The sequence below is a fragment of the Thrips palmi genome, unplaced genomic scaffold (assembly GCF_012932325.1).
Source record: "Thrips palmi isolate BJ-2018 unplaced genomic scaffold, TpBJ-2018v1 HiC_scaffold_5, whole genome shotgun sequence".
Classification (NCBI taxonomy): Eukaryota; Metazoa; Arthropoda; class Insecta; order Thysanoptera; family Thripidae; genus Thrips; species Thrips palmi.
Window position 1 is genome coordinate 4,687,700 of NW_023144632.1, and position 6,737 is coordinate 4,694,436.

The 6,737-nt window shown below is 57.6% G+C and overlaps 1 protein-coding gene across 1 annotated transcript in view; it reads right to left on the reverse strand.

Annotated features, from left to right (window-relative positions):
* Window positions 1-6,341, reverse strand: part of LOC117650784 — a 40,842-nt gene extending 34,501 nt beyond the window's left edge. Inside the window, exon 1 of the mRNA XM_034394387.1 lies at window positions 6,255-6,341. The gene's annotated coding sequence lies outside the window, so the exon portion shown is untranslated. The remainder of the gene's footprint in view (window positions 1-6,254) is intronic.
* Between the last annotated feature and the right edge of the window lie 396 nt (window positions 6,342-6,737).

A 6,737-nucleotide genomic window follows, 5' to 3' on the forward strand; every position in this document is an offset into this window, starting at 1 on the left:
TTTGCCGCATACGGTTTTTTGTTTGCCGTACACGGCTTTTGGTCTGCCTCATACGGTTTTTGATTTGCCTCATACGGTTTTTTGTTTGCCGTATACGGCTTTCGGTCTGCCTCATACGGTTTTTGATTTGCCGCATACGGTTTTTTGTTTGCCGTATACGGCTTTCGGTCTGCCTCATACGGGTTTTGATTTGCCGCATACGGTTTTTTGTTTGCCGTATACGGCTTTTGGTCTGCCTCATACGGTTTTTGATTTGCCGCATACGGTTTTTTGTTTGCCGTATACGGCTTTTGGTCTGCCTCATACGGGTTTTGATTTGCCGCATACGGTTTTTTGTTTGCCGTATACGGCTTTTGGTCTGCCTCATACGGTTTTTGATTTGCCGCATACGGTTTTTAGCAGATGATACCTTCACCACACTTGAAACATACTTAAAAATACTGTACACATGAAGGTGTCAGCGTGCTTTTACTCTCGATTCCAGAAACCAAGCGCGTATCCTAACAATATAATAGGGGCTGGCCGCCGGGGCGGGCTGGTGTGTCTGGCTGGCTGGCTGGTGGTGAGGCGCAGCCTGCGCGGACAATGGCACCCCCTACCCCCTCCTCGCGCGCGACGGCCCGCGCGCAACATTGACAATCCCTCTCCGCCTGCCACGTCTCAAAGGGTGGGTGACTCGGGCAGACCTCGGCTCTGCTCAGCTCGTGCCGGCTTCGGCGCCAGCTCGGCCTCGTTCGTTGAATGAGATTTTAAGAACTATCTTTGGAATGAGCCCATACTAATGAGCCCAGAAGAAAACCAAACGAGTATCATCTGCTTTCATTAACGTTCGTTGAATGAGATTTTTTTTTTTGACACTGCAGATCTGGTCGAGGCAGGCGGCGCCCCACCCGGCAGCCCGAGCGCGCAGTAGAGCGCAGCACCGGTGTGTGGTCCCCCGGGCCGGGATGGAGACGGAAGGGCGCACTCGGCCGGCCGCGCGGCTTGTGGGGCTGCACGGCCTGCACGGCCTGCACGGCCTGGCGCCGCGCCACTTCCGCCACAGCTGCGCCGAAACTATTCGCGGCTCGCCTCGGCTCGCCTCGGCCGGCTGGCTGAGCTCATTAGCGGCCACTGTGTGCCATACGCCAGCTGGGCGGCTCCATCACGCCGAGCCGAGCCGCGCCGACACTGGCAGGCAGCGTTCCTCCCATTCCGGGAAATTCGTTTCGCGGCCTCTATTTCAAAATACAATCAATCATCGAGACAAAACAAAACGACGGCATGCATTGAGGCCGGTGGCCATGCCCGGGCACTCCCGCACCTTATTGCCAGTATCGGGGATTGGACACGCTGGCCCATAAATACTATGCGGCCAGGCTCGCGTTCCGGGAACCCGCTGGGGAGCGCGCTGGCCAGCGGCATAATAACTACTGCAAAAAAGTTCGCACGTGAAACAGACGCACAGGACATGGCACAGAGGAAAGATAAAATAAATGTGGAAAACTCCAGCGACACTGCGCGGTGCTGCGTGGGATAAAGGAAAGGTGACTGAGCGTGTCACGCATGCCTACGCACGCACACCGCTCCAAAAATGGCAGCCATTTTTCCCGTGCCCCCACCTGGGGCACGAACCGCTTCGTGTAGTCCCCGCGGACTCTCGCAAAGCGCCCCACAGTGGGCCAGAAGACCGGCGGAGGCGGACAAAACTCTTGACGCGTTTTGAGCTCCAGAGTCGCTGAATGGTACTCGAACCGAACGTGTGACCCCACCAATGGATTGCTCTCCGAACGAGGAATCCATTTGTGGGGTCACACATTCGGTTCGAGTCCCATTTAGCGGCTCTGGAGCTCAAAACGCGTCTGCGGAGTTTTGTCCGCCTCCGCCGGTCTTCCGGCCCACTGAGCGCCCCCACCCCTTCTCCCCGCCGCGGTGGTGAGCTCAGGCATCGCTTTCTCAATTAGGATGTCGCCTCGCGCAATATCGGCCCGATCACGCCATGCCTGTGGCACCCCGCCGTCGTCCCGTTGTCGCGACGAGCTAACTTGGGGAACCCGTGGCACGGCGCGCCGGGCCAGGTGTCAGGCCGGGTGTCGTGGGCGTGCGTGCCTGGAGGGGCCGTGGAGGGGCCAAGTGCTTGTCTCCACGTCAGCAGCAAGCGGCCCTCTCCGCCGCAGAGCCGCAGAGCCGCAGAGCCGCAGAGGCGCAGAGCCGCAGAGGCGCAGAGCCGCAGAGGCGCAGAGGCGCAGAGCCGCAGAGGCGCAGAGCCGCAGAGCCGCAGAGCCGCAGAGGCGCAGAGGCGCAGAGCCGCAGAGGCGCAGAGCCGCAGAGGCGCAGAGCCGCAGAGCCGCAGAGGCGCAGAGCCGCAGAGCCGCAGAGGCGCAGAGCCGCAGAGCCGCAGAGCCGCAGAGCCGCAGAGGCGCAGAGCCGCAGAGCCGCAGAGCCGCAGAGCCGCAGAGGCGCAGCCCGAAGAGCGCCCGACCGCTCCGGCCGGCCGGCCAACACGGCCGCGTTGCGGGCCTGCCTATGCCGCGGTCCGCAGGCGCTCCAGGTGCCTGGCTGGCCGAGCACTGCGGGGATTCATTCATCCTTGGGGTCCATTCTGCGCGCCCGGCCGCGGAATCAGCCGACCGACGGAATCAATTCAGACGCCGTTTTGCCTACGTAATTGCAATTATCGGGAGAGAAGGGGCGGGCGGGCCCGCCAGGACCGGCACGGTGGAAAGGGGGAAAAGGGGGTGGAGGAGGAGGAGGAGGAGGAGGAGGAGGAGGAGGAGGAGGAGGAGGAGGAGGAGGAAGAGAAGGAGGAGGAAGAGGAGGGCGAGGACGAGGACGAGGACGAGGAGGAGGAGGAGGAAGAGAAGGAGGAGGAGGAGGCTTCAACAACGCAACTACCGCGCCAACGGTCTCGGCAACGTCATCGAGTTCCCGATAGAGGCCGTGCAAATGGGGCTCTGGACGCGGAATGCATAGAGAGGAGGCCGTTGCAGCGCAAATACATAATGAGGGCCGCGAGGGGAAGGGGGGGGGGAATGGAGCACCCGCTGCAACGGTGATGAACAGGGCGCTAACGAGGCGACGCATTCCGGCCAACATTGTTGGCTGATCAGGAAAAAGGAGGAGAGGAAACAAAAAGCTCGTTCACCGTCGGGCCTCATTGTCATTCCTCTAGTGTGGGCGCGCAACGCCGGCAGTGGCTGCACGGCAGTGGCTGCATCTGCAGTGGCTGCACCACCGACTGCACCAGTCTGGCTGCAGCTCCCGTCGCTCTCTCCCCCCCGAAGTGGCGCGGTTAAACTCGTGCAAAACAAGATCATTAGTCGGGCGAGCATCTCCGCGACCCGGCGCGGTGCTGCGCGGTGCTGGGGGTTCGATTTGGCGGCGCTGCGCTGCCGAGGCGTCCCGGTTGCGGGGAGCGAAGGACTGGGGACGGCACGCGATGAGGAAATGCTCGACCTGGCGCCTTACAGCCAAATTTCGGAAGCGACATCCAAAACCCATCTAGGTTCGAAATGAAAATAAAAGTTGGGGATCGGCTCTGAGAGTGTCGAAAAGAGCAAAGAAGCGCCGGTCCTCGGTGGCGCATTCAAGTAGGACACAACGGCAAGCCTCAAAGCTCGGCGGCGGGCAAAAGAAAACGACCTCCCGTTTTCGACACGAAATAGAAGGGACGAAAGGGGAGCGGTCGTGACTGGACGTGACCTTGCGTGCGTGCCGTGCGTGCGTGACTGACTTTAATTCGTGCGAGGCACGCACAGCGCTATCGCGGCGAGCGGCGCGTTAACGGAGCGAAGACGGGCGGTGGCCGAGACTCGGACCAAGACCACGTGCGGACAGGACTCAAGGGGCAGGCGCGTTTCGCTCTCGGAAAGCCTGAAATAGGCCTCGGACCAGACCGATGGCACCGATGGATGGCCGGTCGGCGCGAAGAATCGATTGATGTCATCACTGAAAAACCAAACGTGGTCCAGACCGCACCACTGGTGTGGTCAGATGGGTGCCATTTTGACCACATCAGTTGGTGTGGTCTAGACACCAAACGTGACCAGCGCCAGACGTGGTCTAGACCGCACGAAACGTGGTCAAACGTGGTCTAGACCACACCAACTGATGTGGTCAAAATGGCACCCATCTGACCACACCAGTGGTGCGGTCTGGACCACGGTTGGGTTTTCAGTGACCGTCGGTTTGGTTCTGGTCCCATGAAGGAATTGCAGAGCCCCAAACGTGGCCACGGCGTTTCCGTCTTTGTTGTTCTGGTCGCGGACGTCGCTTGAGAGCGGTGCAGCGCTTTTAATTAATCTCGACTTGGCGTGGAGCGAGCGCGGCCAGGGAGCGTGGCACGCCCCGCACGCCCCGCACGACGCGCAGCGAGAACAAAGTCTCCCCTCCACAGGCCCAGCCGGGCCAAAGTTACAGGAGCGCCACGCGCTTTTCGAGACGCAGCATGACGTAGTGTGATCCCTTGCGGAAAATGACTTTCCCTCGGCCGTTGTTGCAGACGACAGCGCCGGTTCGTCCGAGCCACCCCCGCAGACTCGTTTGTTTCCGAGGGAAACGGATCCCCGGCCCCTAAATCACGGCGGACGATACATCCGAGATACATCCGCCATCTCGGCCGGGACGCCACCAAACGGACGGCCTCTGCGGGCGGACGACGACGGCGGCGGCCTTCACTGTAAATGTCTTACGGTGAAAGGCTGCACCACGAGGGGGTAACGACTTCGGGAATCCGGCTGACAGCAAATTGGGAGGTAATCCGGGGTAATCCGGGGTAATCCAGGATTTTTTTTGTTGTAATCTGGAGGTAATTTGGGAGTAATCCGGGGTAATGCGGGGTAATCCGTAATCCGGCTGGCACGAAATTTACCAGTCGTTACCCCCTCGCTGCCCCACCATTAGTGTTGGGAAGTTGGAAAAAAAACATGGAAAAATACGTTTTTTTCCTATGTTTTTTTCGTTTTTTTCCATGGCTATACTTTTCGTTTTTTTCCAATTTTGAAAATTTTCTAACTTTTGAGTGTTTTAACTAGGTTTTGTCTTTTTCTGATTGGGAAGTATTTAAATGAGAAACATCTTAATTTATCTAATACCCCAATTACCTCAAAAGCCCCTTAAGAGTGTATGGTGTGGGAACTAAAATTCTGAAAAATACGAATAAGGTTTTCAAGTATTGATGCAACAAGTATTGATGCAATTTTTAAATCGAGTTTGACATTGATCCCAGCAGTTTTTTGTGTTCTGATAGCGAAAATCACTTCTATTTCTACCCCTGGTCTAAAGTTCACTGAATATGAGCCCGTAAGATGGATATTTCGTCTACTCAAGCAAAGTCCAAAGTGCACAAACTATGTCAATTCGCATCGCTCAGCCACACTACGCGCCCAGACTAAACGGCACGTACCCCCAGTATAGACCAATCGGGAGAGACGTGTCATGAAGCGGGAACTTCAAACAACCCCAAACGTGGAAATGCCTTCAGGGCCCACGCAAAGAAGATATTGCGTGACATACATCGTCATATTTACCAAATCCGAGCTTTTAGACACGATAATCTATTATCCAGTAATATTTTTAAACTAAATAACGCTTTTTTTTAAATTTTTCATACTTTTCCATTTTTTCCGGAAAAAAACATGGAAAAGTATGTTTTTTTCCGGCTGATTTAATTTTTCCGAAAAAAAACCAACACTACCCACCATATTATAGGGGAGATTTTGTCCATAAATACCAATGAAATTCGTTAAAATATCTATAAGGTACAGTGAATTCTCAATGGTACGTATGTTATGAAGTCGGCTGCACCACCATAATATGGAACATTTTTACAATAATATATGGAGAATCTTCACTGGACAACATTTGGAGTGTTCTCCTCTTTGCGGGACGGCATCCCGACGGACGAAGAGTGTAAGGGATCCCGTCCGCACCGTACGGCCGGGCCGAAAGGTCGCATTTCCAAAAGGAACCAATCCATCGCCTCACCTGGCGGACCCGCGGCGACCGGGACCAGATGAGTCCGGTCAAGGTCACCGCGCGTTTCACGTTGGGACGAGTGGCAGACGCGGCCGGGCTGGCCTGGGCCATGCTGGGCCTTGGGGCCTCTAGGGGCGAACCACCAAGTCTCTCGTATGGCTTGCTGGCATTGGACGGGTTTGGACGGGCCCCGATGCTCCGTTTGCCGAGCACATTCGCCAAATAGCGTGTTTGAACCTCAGGTCTGGGTCGGTCCGCCCCCCGGCCCGCCTCGCCCTGATTCCTAGAAGCTTCCTCACCTGAATGTGACCCGGGCCTCGGTGGTGTCCTGAGCCAGCCACTGGAAGACGGCCTCGCCCACCGACAGCGCGGCGCCGCCGCCGCCCGCGACGCCCTGGCCCAGGCACGGCCCCGGCGAGCCCACCCAGGACCCGGCCGACGACCAGAGCGAGAAGTCGCGGACCGCGGCCAGCGGGGCTTGAACCCAGACTGCAACAGAGACAGAAAAGTTAGATTGTGCCACGGCCTCATTCCCATCGGCAGCCCATCGCCACCCCATCAACAAACACAGCAAACTCGCGGCGTCGTCCATCAAAGCCACAGCGTGGGATGACACTCTCAAGTCCGCGGCGGCACCCCGCCAAGCCCCGCCCCGCCCCGCCCACGGACCGGCGGGGCTATTCATCAGAGGATCAAACAGTGGCTCGCTTAGCCGCATTCCCACTGATCAGGAGGGGCTGAGCCACACCCCACCTGGCCATCTCGTTCATGACTGGAGCCCC